The sequence below is a fragment of the Rhyacophila brunnea genome, unplaced genomic scaffold (assembly GCF_057557595.1).
Source record: "Rhyacophila brunnea isolate RB1 unplaced genomic scaffold, BYU_Rbru_1.0 scaffold_51, whole genome shotgun sequence".
NCBI classification, from domain to species: domain Eukaryota; kingdom Metazoa; phylum Arthropoda; class Insecta; order Trichoptera; family Rhyacophilidae; genus Rhyacophila; species Rhyacophila brunnea.
Window position 1 is genome coordinate 1,150,880 of NW_028233182.1, and position 20,732 is coordinate 1,171,611.

The window sequence follows — 20,732 nt, forward strand, 5'->3', positions numbered from 1 at the left end:
ATTCATATGTTAAAAATTAATTTGTTTAATTTAAAGAGAGGAAACAAATTTTCTTTTAAATCAATTCATATGTTAAAAATTAATTTGTTTAATTTAAAGAGAGGAAACAAATTTTCTTTTAAATCAATTCATATGTTAAAAATTAATTTGTTTATATTTAAAGAGAGGATACAAATTTTCTTTTAAATCAATTCATATGTTAAAAATTAATTTGTTTAATTTAAAGAGAGGAAACAAATTTTCTTTTAAATCAATTCATATGTTAAAAATTAATTTGTTTATATTTAAAGAGAGGATACAAATTTTCTTTTAAATCAATTCTATTGTTAAAAATCAATTTATTTCTATTATTATAGTGATAAATGAATGAAAAGTGTTTAACATTAAAAATTAACAATTAAAGAAATAAAAAATGAATTTATAATTGTTATATCGTATCATTTATTCGAAATTAAACACACTTATGCACCGTTGAAACCAATCAAAGTTATTCCTTGTCTCTTTAAAGCATATAAAACATCGATCACACTTACAGTTTTTCTTTTAGCATGACTAGTATAGGTAATAGCATTCTTAAGTACGTATTCACAATATGCTCTTGTCATAGAATTGACTGCTTCATAGACAGATGCACCTACTCTCTTAACACCTCCTCTTCGTGCAAGTCTTCTTATTGCTGGCTTTGAAATTTTATGTTTGGCTTCATCTGTTTCTGTTCCTATTTTTTTATGACGTTTTGCTGATCCTTTACCGAGACCTTTTCCACTTTTTCCTCTTCCTGACATTCTTATATGGGTAGAAATTGTTCGTATTTATACACCTTAAGGGAGGTAAATGTGGAGGTAATGAAATACAGCCCACATAGTTTTGGAGGGAGATTTATGTATTTTGGAGGGAAATATACGGAAGGTTCTGTAATTCATGCACTAGAAAGGGGTGTTTTAAAGGGGTCTCCATTTTGGAGGGAACGAAATATATACCACTTTTTTGGAGGGAAATATATATATCATACATTTTTAAGGGTGATTTATATACTTGGTAGTGTTATATTGCATTAGCAGTTAGTATAGCAATTAAGACAACAATTTTTGGAGGGAAATTTATATTTCATATATTTTTGAGGGTGATTTATATACTTGGTAGTGTTATATTGCATTAGCAGTTAGTATAGCAATTAAGACAACAATTTTTGGAGGGAAATTTATATTTCATATATTTTTGAGGGTGATTTATATACTTGGTAGTGTTATATTGCATTAGCAGTTAGTATAGCAATTAAGACAACAATTTTTGGAGGGAAATTTATATTTCATATATTTTTAAGGGTGATTTATATACTTGGTAGTGTTATATTGCATTAGCAGTTAGTATAGCAATTAAGACAACAAATTTTGGAGGGAAATTTATATTTCATATATTTTTGAGGGTGATTTATATACTTGGTAGTGTTATATTGCATTAGCAGTTAGTATGTAATTAAGACAACAATTTCTGGAGGGAATAAATACATACGAGATTTTTTGGAGGGAAATTCATATATCCTTTAATTTTGAAGTTTATTTATATAGTTGGTAGTGTTTTGTTGATATTTGAAATTAGCAGAGTAATTAAGACGACAATTTTTGGAGGGAATAAATCTATTCAACTTTTTTTTATGAAATAAATAGGTATTTTTAAGTAACAGAATAAAATAAAATTGTGTGAATCAAATCAAGAAATTTTTGTGTGATATTGTTAAAGGGGTTTTAATAGATTTGTAACTAAAGAGAAGAAATTAAGATAACTTGGCGTTGAAGGAAACAAATTACAGCATAATCATTTCTGAAGGCAATAAATAAAATTATTGTTTTGGGGAGACAATAAATTATATCTTATTTATTTGGCGGGAATTAAACTAAAAATGTTTTTTAGGCATGTTAATAGAGTAAAAAATGTAACACATATTTGTAGAGAATCATAAATTTATTTATTTTGTAATATGATAATTTTTATGCATAAAACAATCAAATAATTATCTATTTATAAGAGATCTGGGAGATATCAAAGTAAGGCCTGGGTTCACTGTGTAATACCCTGGAGTATAAAGTTACTAATAAATAGCAAATTAATATGTCTATAATCACTTGAAAGGCACTATTTCGGTTGTAGAACCTGTATCCTTTGGCCAAGACATTTTTTGTCTTATAAAAATGAAATAGTAGTTTTGTAGAGCCTTAAATTTATTAATAAAGGTAATAATATCATTTTTTGATTTTTATAATATAAAATTGGTGATTATGTCTTTTTATCAAGACAATTATACACATCTCATTTGAGAGAAGAAGAGCAGTTGATGAAGATAGATCAGGGGAAGGTGTCAAAAGATACATCAAGAAGTTGTGCAATATTTCCAATATGCTGACTACGCCTAAATAGATAAAAAGAAACTTAACCCATAAATAAATAAAAATATAGGTTTAATCCAAAATAAATATCTTTCCAATAATCAAAGTTATAAATCTTTTAATATAAATAAAGAATCATAATATACCGGAATTAAATAAAAAGAAGTTTTGAACAAAATTTTATGGGTTAACATGATAAAAATAAAAGATTAAGACTAAGACTAAGACTAAAATAAAAAAAAAATAAACGGAAAGAGTTTAAATATATATGAAGCATAGCCTGGACATATTTTTACACCAATTTTTTTTTGTTAATATCAATAGATAAATATCATTTAAAATTTTATAAGAAATAAAAATACCATATGGCAGGATAATAGATGCTTCTAGAAATATACATGACCCAGAGTTTAATATGTTAAGATAATTACTCATCTATGTTACTTTTTTTATATTAATATTAGATATTTTAGCATTATTGATGATAAAAAAAAAGTTTTTGGTGTGCTACCTAGTAATATTCATTTTTAAATCTTTTATTATGTGTTTATTTTAATCAAATTAAAATCAAATACTGGTAGTTCTTTAACATAAATTTCTAAATTAATTATTTTTAATTTTTCTTCTTGTTAAAAATTTATCACAACACGATAAAAAGATTCATCGTGCCCAAAAAATCCGAATGCATGAATTCTATTATGTAATAGACATATGATTTTTTACTAACCAAATTTATTTATTACAAAAAAGATAATAAAACAAAAATTGAATACAACGCGATTCGTAACTTATATTTAATATCATTCTCTAAGCTTAATATAAATTTAATAGTTTTTAACATGATGGGATATACAACAAAAAATTAGTAAAAAGCTTGATTTTATGAAAGATATAATTTCTATTATGATAAAAGTGTTCAAAATTCAACCAAATAAAAAAAAAGGTTGAAAAGAAAATATTTTTGGTGGGATATAGTTAGCTTTAAAAAAAATCAATGTTTTTTTTGTGTGTGATAAAGGTAGAATACATATTTTATACATAAATAAATGCAAGATTTTGGTTTTTTTGTGAGATTGAAAAATATTAAATATAAATATTGGACATGCCAAATATAAGATTTCAATGATTATAATTTAGGGTTATTTTGCACATTTAACGGATTATAATTTACAGAAAATATGGTTTTAAAATAAATCATGCCATTTTTTAATAAAAAAGCAAGTAGAAAATCGATGATTATAGAAGAATAGGCTACATTTGGTTAGAATAACAAATTATTATTGAATTTTTTAATTTTTATTTAGACAATAATTCCTGGTTTTATATAGATACGAGGTATACCTGAACTATATATGCAATTTTTTTGAAATGGGGATTCTATTTCGCATTTCTTTCTAAATTTCGGATAGTAGGTTGTGACCAGCAAGAAATACAGTATTTTTACTAAATAACATGTTTAATTTTACATTATTAATACTTTATTTTTATAATTAAATAAAATGCAAAAAACCATCAGTGTGATAGTATTTACCATATATATCATAATTTTTTTATCGAATATATTTTTTAAAAGCATCAGTGTGGTAAAATTTTATTATATATTATAAGGATATTATTGAATGTATCTATTAAAAAAAACGAATGCTGGGCTTGGTACCTTTTCAAAAAGAGAAAACATTATTGAATTAAGGAAATTTCTGCAGACTAAAACAATAAAATATTGGAATCTCCCGCTATATAGAATATCTACAATATTTTTTTAGATTCAGTTAATAGGATGTATAAAATATTTGATGATTCACCTAATAGAATACTGCAAATCTTTGTGGATCTAGTTTTAAGAATATTTTAAACATTAATGATATAGTATATAGGATGTATAAAATATTTGATGATCTAGTTAATATAATATGTAATATGTAATATATTTGATTATTAGTTAATAGAATATACAAACATAATCATAAATTCAAATTAATATATTTAAAAAAGACGGCACATGATGAATAATATACATTTCCTTTATGTCTGAAAATAACATAAATTATTTAATGTTTGACTTTGGTGTGTTAGATTATAGAAATATTTCCTCATAAGGATAGATAAAAAAGGATTGTTCTAAACACATAAGTTCTAAAATTTATTAAATATAATATGTTTTGATTGAGAGCGATTCGATTTATCTTATTTTAGTCAAATTTGTAGTCGAATAGTCCTTAATAAACGGCCTTAGAAGTATTTAAAGAGTAAAAATTGTGGAATGAAGAATAAAAACAGTTTTAATATCTAATAATTCACGTTACATATATTTAATACAAAAATTATAAAAAAATTATAATTTAATCAGAAATAATAGACGGATATATATTTAACAATAGTAATAAAAGAAATTATTGAAGATCAATCGGTTATAACGAGCTCAAAAACCACGAAACGCGTAAAATCAATTTTCCAAAAACAATAAATTTTATAAAGGAACAAATAAGATGAATAATATTATAAATCTTTCGATTATATCAAATTTCTTCAGAAAAAACATTTCAGAAGAATTAGAGTTATTTGGAGTTACTAGCATGACTTATTTTACAACCATATTTTTTCATGTATTTATTTCTAAAGACCTTTCAAAAATATTGATAATAGGATGTGAGATGTTTATATGTATCGGAACACAATATTTTATTATAATATATCCAGGAAGAATTATTTCGGTCTGCATATTTTATCTTGTTATGATAATTTGTGGAAGGTTTCGATTAGCTTGTAGTGAAATCAAATGTAAAGCTAAGATTAACCTAATAAATTCAAGTTTAAATAATACCAAAAAGACAGAAAATATAGACTCCACGCTAATTTTAGAGTCTTCTAAAATTGAAGGGTTTGTATCTGATAAGCATGCAGGTGAAATGTTCAATAAAGAAAAAAAAGAGTCAACTTCAAATATACTTGATCACAAAACTCCAGAAGAATATATTGAAAACGTTGAGTATAATAATGGTAAAGAAGATGATCTAATACAAAATCTCTGTTTTTATAAAAATATTAAGCAAGAGTATGATATCAAAGGTAAACATGGAACATCCATTACTGCGTGTCTAGAAAATATGGAAAATAAAATTGAATATAAAAAAGAAAACTTAAAGAATAATATTAAAAAAAGCAGTGTCAAAACCCCAAAGAGTAACAAAAAATTAGAAAAAGAAAATATTGCGAATAGAATTAAAAACAGCAATGTCGAAAGCCTAAAGAGCAACAAAAAATCAGAAAAAATAAATATTGTGGGTAATAAAAAAGAACACAAACCAAGTGATTATGGTTTAATATCATATAAATTAAGTTGTTCAAGAAGAATGATTTCAATATTCAAGAAGTTTTTCTGTAATTTATCAGAACTAAATTTAAATAAAATATATGAAAAACCGAACACTACTGAGAATGATCAAAAATCAATTACAGAGCAATATAACAATGGCATAAATATAATAAACGATTTTACTGTAGAATTAAAAAAAATGACGTCTTTGAAAGAAACTAGCTTGATATTTTTGGGGGAAAATAATCCACTCTACAATCTTATGGAAATATATAGATCTAATTTGATGTTAATGGTTATTATATCGATATTTGCCTGTGATTTCAATTTTTTTCCGTTAAAATTTAACAAAACCGAGTTTTATGGTCTAAGTTTGATGGATATTGGGATAGGATCTTTTATTTTTCTCAATGGTCTTGCTTTTGGAAGATTACGGCTTAAAAGACTGAGGAAGACAAGTATAAATAAGATTGAATCTGATAAAAACAAGAATACAGTGGGATTAGAAGATACTCTTTCATGTTCGAATTTTAATGATATAAATGACATGGTGAATAATAGTAGCATCTTGATAGAAACAATTAAGAATGATAATATAAATGACAGTGAAAAACAAAATATTCATAAGATTGATTCGAATAAAGAACACAAGAATGAACATTTAAACGAAGAAGGGCTAGTTGAGGATGCAAATTGTGTAATTACACAAGAAAAAAATAATACTTCCTTATTGAAATACAAAGTAGCTTCAAAATTCAAACAAATGGTTTCTGCGAGCAGTTCAGTGTTTTCATACATTAGTTTCAATTTTATAAAGCCCAGAAATATTTTTTTAATCATAAAAAAAGACAAATTTGTCTTTAACGTATTGTTTATGTTTACGCTAGGATTCATAAGATTAGTAACAGTAAAGTCGCTGGACTATCATATAAACATTACTGAATATGGGAAGCATCTAAATTTTTATTTTGTATTGGCTATTACATCGTGTTTATTCAAATTAATTGAAAAATGTCTTTTCTGCTTTGAAAGATTTCGTTTAAAAGTGGTTATTTCCAAAACTATTTTACGATGCATCAAACAATGTCATATTATTTGCCAAAGGTTGGTTTTACTCGCCGCAAAATCAATTAATAAGCCTATAAATTCAAGAAAAAACTTATCTCATAAGGTTGAAGATAAAAAAGCGATAAATAGCACAAAAGATATTAATAGTTCAATTGAACAGCCAAGAGAAACAAATGGAAACGAATGTGATAATAAAATGGATGAATTTACACCCAAAATCATATGTGAAAGTGAAATTTCAAAAACAAAAAATCTTGAACTAGATACAAATATAAACAATGAAAAATCAAATTTATATGAAAACGACGTATATGGAACAAGTTCATGCTACACTTTAGGAATATTACTAATGTTTTCATGGGAATATGCACTAAGAATGTACCAAGTAGATCATTTCATTTTTGACGAGAGCAATAGATCTCGATCATTTTTTACATGGAACAAAGAAGGAATAGCACAAATAATACCATCAATTATTATGATGTTACTTGGATGTGATATAGGGCAGGTTTTTGATATTATTTTAGTCAGTGGTGGTAGTTTTAGAAAATTTTTAGGTGAAGATTCAGCAACCACAAAAAATAAACCAAATCATAGTTTTTTAAGTGATGGAGAATTTTTAGAGGCTGAAAAAATAAAAAAAAATAATGAAATAAGAAAATTTAAGAACATTAGACAAGATATTGGTATAGGGGATGAACATAACTTTACAGTTAAATACATCGTCAATTCCATGGTTTGGGATAAAACAATGTGGTTCCTTGGTAAAAGAAGCTTAATTTATGCTGTTTCTTACTTTATTTCTAGAGAATATAGTATGGCAAGCAGAAGACTCGGAAACATGTCATTTATTTTATGGATTATGGGTGTTCACACAACCCATCTTTTTTTTGGGCTATTGGTATTAAAAATTTTGTACACTAAAAGAATCGGAAATAATTTTGAAACCACAAAAAAAGAAAACAAAGGGGTTAATATTGAGGTTCATGATTTAAATAAAGATGATCAAAAAGACATATATTTGGATAATAAACCTCAGGAAATGAATATACTTGAACCTAAAAAAGAATCAGAAACATTGGGAAATACAAATAAAAGCGTACTTAAGGATGAAATATTGGTTATGTCTGGTGCCAACGCATTAATTGTGCAAAAATTTATCAACAAAAATATGATGCCCGTTTTTTTATTCGGGAATCTAATAATTCTTATAGTAAATTCAACTATAAATGTCGGTAATTTTGATACTAAGGCTAGTCATTTATTAATGGGCTTATATTTATGTGGAAGCATCGCAGGTCCTTATTATATCTTTAAAAATACAGCGAAAAAAAAGAAAATGAATTAAATTTGTAATTTATCTGTTAAAACTGATTTTAAATTGTTAAATTTATTTCTATGGCAATTTAAAACTTATCCTTATTTCAATTTTAAGAAAAAAACGAATAACAATTATATTATATATAATAAATGAATACTTTTACGATTCATTATATTTAATTTTTAGAATATAAAGAATAGCAATTTCACTTAATATTAATTTCACTTAATATAATGTCCAAATAACATCTGAATTATTACAAAAAAATCAACTGCTCGTATTTATTATTCAGTAAATCTATTTCCATAAAAAAATAATTGGCTTTCATTTTCAACCAGAAAAATTAAGGAAATATAGGATTCATATAAAAATAAACATAATTTCTTTTTTAAAAACTGTTTTATAGCAATATTCATTTTTTTGGCTTTTAGATTCAAACATTTATTCTATTTTATCGTATATTTTTCTATATCCTATAGATGAATTCTATATTATTTTTTATTTATGGGTAAAGTTTATTTTTATAAATTTCATCTATTGAGGCATAGTCAGTCCATTGGGAACATTGAGCAAATCCTTGATGCATCTTTTGACACCTTCACCTGATCTATCTAAATCAACTGCTCTTCTTCTCTCAAATAAGATGTGTTCAAGTGTCCTGCGATGCATTCATTTATGCTTTTTTATATTAAACAATTAATTTTTATGATTTTATACCAGAAGCAACTCAAAGTTACAAACCAAATTGAGTGATATATTCAAATTATAAGATTGGGGAAAATCTTTGAACTAATAGGTCTTGAAAAGAGGTGAGGTATCGAAGAAGATGTAAGAAAAGAGGATACAGTCAAGAATATAGATATAATGTATCTACATTAAATAAATCAAGTTATGCTTGACAAGAAAATCCAAAATTACAGGCTAAAATCAATCAATAAAAAGGTTATTTATATTAAAAAATTTAAAGATAACAATAATGCATCCTTCAATTTATTTAAATTACTATTTAGCGTCTTATAAATTTAGGATTTCCTATTTACAATATTTAAAAATAGAAATAATACATTTTGATGATAAGAAGTTATAAAAAAACCCTATTTTTTGCAGTTAATTTTATGTTCTGTTTGATAAATATATTGTAAAATTATACTGAAAATAATTACGAATCACCTTTTAATATCTATAATAGGATCTTAAAAACCTTTAGATCTCATATTCTATAAATCACATCCACACAATAATTTCTATTATTGAGACAAAAAAGATATTATAAATTATAAAAAAATAAATAATTTATGGATATTCATTCTATAGTGTATATCTATTGATATAAATTTTAGTTCATGTTTTTTCCCGCCTATATTTAACAATATATTAGTTTATACTCAACCATAGATTCGTCTCGCGAATGCAAAACAAGACATTTAAAATGCAAATTTACAAGTTAAATAATAATTTAAGAATAAATTCTTAATAGATAAGTTCATGAACATTAAACTAGTAGATAGTTTTATCTTGCAACATAAATTCTGAATGTCTAAAGAAAACATGAAGACACATGCATCATTTTATTTAATATTAATTTTCTGAATAGCTAAGTTCAAAAGAAGTTTTTAGACTGTGTAAAATTTGCATTGAAAAAATAAAATAAGGATACTATTAGTGCATTCATGTATAGGCGAAAAAAGGCAAAACTATTTATATAAAATTAGAAATTTTTTAAATTTATGTTATGTATCTACTTTTTCATGGTATCATAGAATTTACGACTCTTTTTTCATATCAAGTATATTAAATTCAAAAGATTGCCAAGAATTATGTTTAATACAGAAATAATTTTTAGGTGCAAGATTATTCCCGTCGAAGCTTAAAATAATTAATTTATAGTTTAAAAAACGGTTTTAATGCCACCTAGCTGCAAGGTATACATAAAACACTGTTAGACCGACTCACAGTAAAAGTAAGCATTCGGCTTTAAACAAACACCCCATTGGGGTGTTTAAACAACTTGACTCGATTCCCGAACACAAGAGTAAGTAATAAAAGTTTTTTTTTAATATGATGGTGATGTCCAATAGTAGGGTGGGCAATACCATTAATCTTTCTATTAATTTATGTAAAAAAACATAGATACATACCATAATTAAAAAGTAATTTGAAGGAATAACAAGAAATTAACTTATATTTTATATTTTTAATATATTTTCTTCAAGAAATTAACTTCCATTTTATATTTTAAAATGATTCTTCAAGAAATTAACTTATATTTTATATTTTTTTTTCTTCAAAAATTCACTTACATTTTATATTTTAAAATATTTCTTCAAGAAATTAACTTATATTTTATATTTTTTTTTCTTCGCAAAATTCACTTACATTTTTAATATATTTTCTTCAAGAACAATCTCTTGATTAATTCTACAGCTCTTTATATATTCAACAATATTTTTAGCTCTATTCACTTCCGAATCATTATCGGTACCGACCCATATACACCCATTCATTCCCACAATCACTTCCACGCCTTTAATATTAATAAACTGACTCCTATACCTCTTCACAAACATCGTTGGAATTGTTAAAAGAACACCAGACCTAAGTTTTTTACATTTATTATTTCTCGTATGCACATTAATTACACCATTCTTGCCCACCTTTTGCACCTCTGCACAAACGACATCACCAATATCATAAAATTCACGCATTTTCATTTCGTCTTCTTCAATTTTTCTTCGCTGCATTATTCCTGGAAGATCAATGGCTGAAAGCTGCATATAAAAATTGAATTGATTCGTGTTGTGATTACATTCGAGTTTCCATCTTTTAGACTGAACATCAACTACTCTCCCAAGAACTACATCACCTATACTCGGCGTATCATATGTTATTCTATATTTCGGTGTAATTGTTAACAGTCTGTTTATAATAAAAGATTCACCATATGATGAAGACGTAATATAACCTTCACGGTCGTGTGTATTGTGTCCTTTTATATATGATGTGTCGTTCGTTATTTTCTCCCCCGGTATGTAAAAATTGCTCTTCATTGAATAAGTTGGTGTAGGATCAGAAAAATAAATTTATAAATTTTATATAAATCATTGGATTTGTATTAATTTTATATAAAATATATAAGAAAATTTAAAACAAAAAATAAATTTAATTATATTATTTCAAAATTTAAAACCGATAATTTCACAATCTAGGCTAAAAAGGAATTCGATATCTAAAAATTTGAATTTTATGAAATTATATCTTACAATGCATTTCTATATAAGATTCTTTAAAAAATTTTCAAGAATAATTAGATAAATTACAAATAAAAAACACAAAATTTCAAAATTAGTATCAAATCTAGTTTTTAAATGATTCCCATTCGTTAAAAAATGCTTGTGTCAATAACTATTAATATAAACAATGTTTTTACTATTTCTAAAGATGACCATACCTGTGTGGTGTGAATATTAGACCCAGAATATTTAGTTTAAAGGATCGAAGGCTCGAATTTGTCTTATGCAAAGGCATTGTTAGCTAAACGAAACGTAATTAATGCCGTTTAACTGTAATTAACACAATAAACCCCGACAATAAAGATAGAACTATTTTAAAAAAAATTCTAATTTAAAACTGAAGCATACACTGGATTAAGAGGTACAAACAACTCGAATCGATTCAAAAACGCAAGTGCAACAAACAAATCCATTATTGGTATGATGGTGACGCTTCCCAGAAGTGGTAAACCGATTTACGTGATCAAATCAAAACAGTTAAATTTTTCTTTTGCCATTACAGATAATTTTTTTAATCCCCAAAAAGTTATTGGTGCTAGAATCAAAGGATTGAATTGATAGCTATAACAATCTTATGAAGATTCCCCTAATTTTTTTTAATTCACCCTAGCCAAGAAAATTTTTACATAGTTTGTGGTTTTGCTTTCCTTCGGATATTTAAACACCATTCCAACAAGAAATAAGGTCCAAGGCTTCTTTTAATGCATTAAACATCTTTATATTTTCCCAATTTAACTCCAAATTAAGCATAATTTATATAATAAATAAAGCCCATAATATTTTTTTCGATTGTTTTTACACCTACAAGCTTTTAAATATAATTTTACCTTAATAATTGTATTAACTAGGAACGCATCTACATCATAATTTCAGTATTTAACACAAATGTAAACTTATGCCTATATTTTCTTAATATATCGTAAAATGGTATCTTGGTGAAATCTTGTTTTAAATTGATAATGTAACATGAATAGCAAATAAAAATTATTTTGAAAAATGTTAATTTTTTCGATTTTTCTTATAATCGTGTTCTTTATAAATATAAAACCTTTTTAATTTTTACAATAAATAAAACTAAACACAAAAAACATATATAGAGAAAAATATCTAATTATGCTGGTAAACTAGTATTTCCAAATTTAAATCGTATATTTTTTTACAGATGATGGATTTTATACATAATTTTACTAAATTAATAGCTTATATAGTTTTTTTATATTTTTATGAAATATAACTAGAAAAATAAATTGTTTTCTATCACCATACTCAAATTATTAAAAAAAAGTTGCCTTCAAAAATAATATATGTACACATTTTAGAGTATAAAATAGTATTGTAAATTATACTGTGACACTATTTAAAGCAAAAATTTCATTGATATTATATGTCATAACATGAGATGGTGTTGTTTCAAATTATCGTAAGATGTATATTAAGGAATTGGTGATTCTAACGGAAGCGAAACCATCTGTGAAAACAATAATATTGAGAAAAAGATTTGAATTTATATGTCTTGAGCGTAGAAAATACATTGAAGAAGACTTATAGATGATATTCTTGAAAAGTCATACAGAAATTTGTATAAAAAAGCGATTTAAAGTTTTGTGCATGCAGGAATGGAAATTCAAAAGAATAATTAGCCTTATAATAAATATACAAATAATAAATATACAAATTCTAAAACTCATGAAAAATATCATCTTTTTACAACTATTTTTTATCTATGGGTTAAGTTTCTTCTTTTTATAAATTGCATCTATTGTTATGTAGACAGCCCATATGGATTGTTTCACAACACTCTAATTCATCTTTTGACACCTTCACTTGATCTATCTTCATAAACTGCTCTTCTTCTGTCAAGTGATCTGAGTTCAAGTGCCTTCCCTTTTTAAAATATTAAAATCCATCAAATCTATTAAAACATTATGATTTCAACGTAAAATAAATATTTTAATTTTCAAAGTTCAATTACTCAGTTTCATAATAACTATAAAATATCATAATAAAGTTTTTGTACCAGATAAAGGGCCTTAAAATTTAAGAAGTTACTTATTAAAAGGTTAAATGAGAATTTCTAGGATATATAATTATTAAAACAAACATACTGATCTATAATTATACAATCTAAAATATTTTTTTATATAAAAAAGATGAATTTTATGACATATATTTATCGATCAATAAAATATCGCATTATTAAAGTGACGAATTTTTTTTTGTAAATATGTACAACACAGTAAACAATAATTTGAATTTTATGGAGTATTATAATTTCATTTAAAGTATATAGGAGACAATATGATTTTAATAGAAAGAAAAATAAAAGAAAATCCTCTTATCCTCGAATTTAATTATAGTACAACACTGATTTTTCGATAAAATAACATAAATATTGTTTAATTCATTTTACGTATAATAATTTTTTTTTCTAGATACTAATTTATTTAAAACATATAATTTCGGCTGATATTTTCTAGCAGAAGCGATTATTAAATAAAATAAAAGATTTATTTTGTGTTTTTTTATGCCGAATATAACACCAAAATCTAGTATTTTGGTAAAATAATTAATTGATTTTTTTGCTCGGATCTATAACAGAAATTTTCTCAAATAATATTCGCCCCTTTTGATTAAGAATATTTCAAGCTTAAAATGCAGCTAATTTTTTAAATCTGGAACCTCCAGGTAACTTAATTTACATTTATTTGTGGCATAAAACATTTTTATAACTCATAAAATTTTAAATTTTCTATGAAGCTTCTAATAATATATCTTTTGACTCTATATTATTATATTTAATAAAGATGGATTGTTATTTTTAATTTAATTTGCTATGTAACTTTGAATTGTTTTTTCAAGAACGTAATAATAGCAAAATTTTTTTATTTATTGCCCATGTATGTTGCAATAATTAAAAAAAAAACATTCTAGATCTGATTAATTCAATAGAATCAATTTATAACAATTTTCCTCACTAATGCAGAACTTTCAGGCATTCAACAATAAAATTCAAATTATCGGTATTTAGCAGTATGAATTTAATTACTGTTCAATTATTAAATTTTTTATTTTTTAATCCAATTTAAAAAAACTATAGGTAAATGTGAATCTATTCAGTAAAATAATTTTAGAAAATTGCGTGAATTTTGAATTTTAAAATACAAAATAGTTGATATGTAATGTAAAAACCTTTATGTATAAGATATAACCTCTTTATGATTATATAAATTTATTTATATGCTTGTTTTATCTTATTTCTTTTACTCATTTTCAACATTAAAAAATTTATAATAGAGCACTAGAATAAATTATACAAAAAATGTATTTTGCATTAAATCATAATTTAAATTTTTTTTATGTGATAGTTTTATTTTTTCAACAAAAAAAGAACATCCCCTAAAATAAGATCAAAAACACAGTGATAAATAATAAAACCGGGTTTACTACAAATGAATACGTATATATTTTATAAAGTCTAAATTATCGTGATATTGAAGGGTATCACCGTCAAAAAAGTTATTTTTATTAATTTAATTAAAATCTTAAAAAAAACGCAAAAAAATCCTCAAGAAAGTAAATATCGTAAATCCAAATGAAATGGTAAATTTATTTTATTTTATTATATTTTACGATTTTAATCATATTTTGAAGATGGAAACGAAAATAGAATCCCTTTATGTATAGAGCTGATAATTTGGCTTCAAAAACGCTGTAAAAATATTCATAAAAGATTTTATATTGTTTTAAAGGCGAATTATAAATCAAATTATGCATCCATATGCTTTTTTTGAATGAAAATTCAGAATATAATGGCTTTTTCATAATATTATGCTAGAGAATCAAAACAATAATAAAATTTTTTTTTTGATTCAAACCAGTGCAATATATGTTTATTTAATATATTGTATTTAAATAAAAAATTCGAACGGTAAATTATTCCAGATTGAATGACACAATTCTATCGTAAGCGAATAAATTATAACAAATTGCATAAATTTATAAAAAACTTCTTTCATAACATAAATTTAAACTTAAATATTCAGTCAATTTTCTTCTTTCATAAAAAAGTACACAGGAACAAATTATTTATTTACCATTTCGTATTTCGCAATTATTGAAATGTTCCAATCCATTCTTCATAATGATTTTTGAAAAAGTCGACCGAGTAAACCAAATTTCTGCCTTATAAAGAATAAGTGGATCATTCAAAAAGAACTTGAGTGTTTGACTACAGAGAATAATTAGGTCCGGGTATGGTTCTTTCTTGGTAAAATCGTGACTATTTTTTGTGCTATACAGACCATCAAAATCCGACAAAACCTTTATTCGATCTAACATAAACTCTTTTTTGTGTTCTTGAATTTCTTCATCACTTAAATTCCTGAAAGAATCTATTACCAGAATAAATTTTGGTTTTTTTGTGATCACTTTATTTGAATCGGGCTGAAAATAACTTTTTATCCATGATATCATTTATAAGGGCCTACAAAATTATGTTTTGAAAATTTTTATAGTCTTTTAATTTTGTACAACATTGATCTGGGGTGAAATTCTAATTCGGATTAAGATTGGATTTCTATAGCTTACAGCTTCATATTGACATATTACATACTGTTAAGCAATGTTGATAGCCACAGTTCAAAGAATATCCTGCTTTAATCTTATTTGCTCAAAATGTGGATCATAAGAAATTAAATCTATAAATTTACTTGTGCAAAGGTTAAATGTCCCAAATAATGATACTTTAGGATTATTTATACACATTATAAAAGAAACCAAAAGAATTGATTAATCTATTAGTCGGCTCTTATAATTTATATGGTCCTTGAAACGTTTCTATCTAGAATATAATATAATATGAGTTAAGGTTTTGGCATTTAAATCTTGAAAAATTCAATAATTTTTTATATTTAAGTAAACTACTGTTTTTTTCCTATTAGTACATTTGTGTTGATTTTTGCATTTTATTTAATTTGAAAGGCATTTACAAGCCAGGTTGTTACTCGCAGCATTATTTTAATCTGACGAAATAGTTTATAAAAATAAAATAAATCGTAAAAATATTTTCTGAATATAGATTATAAATTTAATAAAACAGAAAAGCATACTCTTTATACAGATTTTTTGAAAAATACCATAAGAAAAAATTAGCTATCATATTTTAAGCTGTAAGTCAGATTTATATCTTAAAAATGTACTATTAATTTATATTGAAATTCATATTAACACGCTTTATATGAATTTAGTGATATATTTTTGCAAAAAATATTATTAAGGTACTAATTTTTTTTGTTATTACAATATAGAAAAATCATATTAATCAAATAAAGGCATGATCAATTGAAATATGTAAAAATAACATTAAAAAACCTTTGAAATGTACATTTCATTCAATTAAGCAGATTTAGATTTTGAAAAATATAAATAAATTGTCACAATTATTACCCCTTCCTTATTCAATAATATTACTCTAAAATATATTAACTTTTTTTTAGATATTGTTAATTTTCATAGTTACTAGAGGTTCGAAACTCATAATAGCATGCACTTTTCGCAATTTGTAGTTAATTAGAGGCAATAAAAAATTATTGTTTTTGTTTATTTTTATAATATGCCATCCACTTAAGTACATTACAAGATTAGAGCCATGAATTTTTTCAGTATCTTAAAAAAAATGTATCCAAATTGGTCCATTTTATTCAGTCTTTATATAAATTTAGGCAATTTTATCTATCCTAAAAATATAAACTTTATTTTATACTAAAAATAAGAAAATTATTTTAATATTTTAAAGTCAAAAGCTTTAAGTATTTTAAAAACGCGAAAAATCTACAAATTCTTTATTTGAGTTCTGTTTTTTAATTAATAATCTATATATTAATTTCTTATGTACAGAATAATAAAGTCGTTGTGGGAAAAAATATTAGCTCTGTGAATAAGCGAATTCCGCACCTAAAAATAATTTAAAAAATCTTAAAAAATTTAGTAAAAAAATAGAATCAGTTCAGATGTTTCAAACAGTATTATAAAATTTTTAATTATAATAAATAGGTGAATATATGAACAAATATACATGAATAGTTAAAATTCTTTAGACATTAATTAATACGTTAAAATTGTCTTTTTATAAAATCAAACTAATAAAATGGTTGCATCTATTTCTTTATCTATAAATTATAGAGAATATAGCCCCCAAAAAATAAAATTCACAAAATATTTGAAAAGTAAATTCCGAAAATAAATTTTAGTTAAATGTAAATGGTAAGTTTAAATAAAGGAAATTTCGAACAAACCAATTTAAGAAAACTCAGGAAAAATCTTTATACGAGTACTAGCTATATTCATTGGACTAAAGTTGCGGGGTGAAAGCTTTTTTGGGGCAATCAATTGTAAAAAGTATGACAATATTGCAGATAAATCGTAAATAAAGATAAAAAGATTCAAAAAGACAGTAAAGTTTAGAGAAATAAAGGATATACAACAGACTAGAATTCAAAACTAATTAATTATTTTATGATAACTAAGAATTACTATTTATTTTTCTTAATTAAATAATAGATTTCCCTGATCAATAAAATTTTGAAGGGTTTTAATTTGCTCCTTATTTTCTAGTTTACACTTTTTTGATCATTTAAGAAGCATTATTAGCCCAAAAGTATTCAATATTTTTAAAAATCTTCGTATATTATTAGAAAAATTTGTTAATGTGCATAATTAATTATTGTTAAACTTTAGTATATTATTTTATAAATTATCAGTATGCTAGATATTTTATTTAAATCTATATCGATTATAGGAATTTTATCCAATATTCTAATGTTTTTACCAATTATTTTCAATTTATTTGAAATAAGCAAATAATTCCCCTAGTGGTGATTTTATGTCCAACCCACTAGTTTATGAAAAAAGAAGAAATCCTGTTTGCACAATATAAATTTGGCTTAAAAAACATCAAGTTCTATCAAAATAACTATATAATTTTTTTTTGGTCTATTAGTTCAATTTTATTAGTTTGGAATACATTATTCTGCTCTAAAGTTGAAATTAAATTTACTTATGGCTTAATACAATTTTAAACTTTAAAATTTTTTAAGTCAAACTTTAGACTGGTTGATATAACAGATTAATTTAATAATTATTTCAAACATGTCATCTTTACAATTCTGATAAACCTTTATATTCTTCAAGACCCATTAACTCAAGTGTTTTTATCAATTATATTGCTTGTGCGTATGCTTCAGTTAATATTTCCAACCCTTTAATATATGACTTATGTTATTTTGTGACGATAAAATTATACGTAATGAAGTATATGCCAAAATCAAAATATTTTATGGTTAATTTTATCGAGTACAATAATAAAAGTTCATAATATATTTACATGCTATGCAATTTATCAAATTTATTCACCAAACGAATAACAAAAATAAAAATGTGCAATTTCGCTGCATAATTAATCATTATGATTTTTATTGAAACCCATATACATGCATTTTTAAAAATGTTCTTAATTTTTTTATATTCGAATCAACATTATAAATTACAAAGATATACTTGTATAGAAATATATCCCAATTTTTGTAAGTTTATTTCTTCAATATAATTTGCAAAACATATTATTTATATACTTATAAAATATTTTTAAATCGGTATTTTAGAGTTTAAATGTCACGAATTACCATTATAAGAAATGATTATGAATAATAAAAAAACAATGAGTCCTATTATGCATATTTGCAGAAAAAAGATTTTTCTGAAAAAAAAGAATAAAAAAAATTATTTTAAATTATAAAAAATCTAGTGTATTTAACTTTTAGAGGTGGTTTCTATGTGTAAATTCATAATATGCTATCTAAAAAAACATTTTTAGATCATATAGTACTTTAGATAAGTATTTGATCCCGAAAAAATAACATCATAAATATATTCACTGATATTATATGTGGATAATTACAGAACGAACAACAAAAATTGTTGTTAGTTGTTCATTTTTAATTCATTATTACTGGTGTCTTAAAAAATTTCAAATCAAAATTAAATTTTTTATATGTTTTGAATTCAAATTATGAAAATACCCAATTTTTTTAACTAAAATTAGAAAATAAAATTATTCAAATATTATCTTCTCAGCTATTATCGAAATTGTTGTCACGATTTTTGTAAAAAACCAAAAAAATTGTTTATAAATTTATAACTAAGTACCCTCATCATTTTTTATTGTCTCTTAATATCATAATGCACCTAAAATTTTTTTTTATATTCTTGTGAATGCTATAAGGTGTTTTTGTAGTACTAGGAAATTGTCGCAAAATTCAAATTTATGCTTATAAAAAAATTACACATGGGAAACGTGTTTTTGATCCTAACTAATTCTCTTTGTAATCAGAATTAAAAAATATTCTACAAAAAATGATCTATTTTTATTTTACGAGTTTATTTATCCTAATTAATGCTTTTGATTCAAAATAAAAATCAGTGAGTATATTTTCTTGTTTTTTTATATAAAAAAAAAGTTTATAGAAGATTTGTTGAATTATGAGCCATTTTTTTTTAATAACGTTTTAAACTAAGAATCAGCTGATAAGTTAAATATGTTTTAACATTAATTTGTGTTATTTTTGCGTAGATACGGAAAAAAATAGTTTTGGGTTATGTTCTATGTGAAATCATCATATTTGATCAAATAAATTTATATAAGCTTAAAATACATTTTAAGTTACATATTCTAAGCTAAAATAAAGTTTATAATGTTTTTTTCAGCAACTGAAACGGGGCATTCATTGAATATAACCTAAAAAACATAAAAATCCCAAGTTTTTACGCTAGATATATATTATATAAACTAAATTTAATTAATAAACTGATTACTGCTCACAATTAAATATTTTAAATTTATATATTATTTTTTTATTATATATCCGGTAATTTTATTTCCACCACATTACGATCGTACTAAGCATTTAAATCACATTTTCTGTTTCTAGACACCTTAATTATATTATATAAAACACTTAGATTGATTTAAATATTATGGTTTTCTATAAAAAAAGGTACTATTAAAGACACCACACCACACCCCTATCTAATATTTAAAATATACCCGAATAAATAAATCTTTAGAATAAAAACACAAGAAAGGTTATGTGCTAGGAAAAAAAGATTTTGAATTAATCACTAAGAAAGATGTGATAGAGAGTGACCATCTACTTTCAAAATAAAAATAATGTTGAAAGAGGCAATGAAAGTATTAAAAAAATGCAGAAGCGGATAAGCGAAGTAGTATAAAAATGCATTATCATCACTATAAAATACGGAAGTTATGTTACAAGATGTATTTTTATCTCTAAAAAACACAG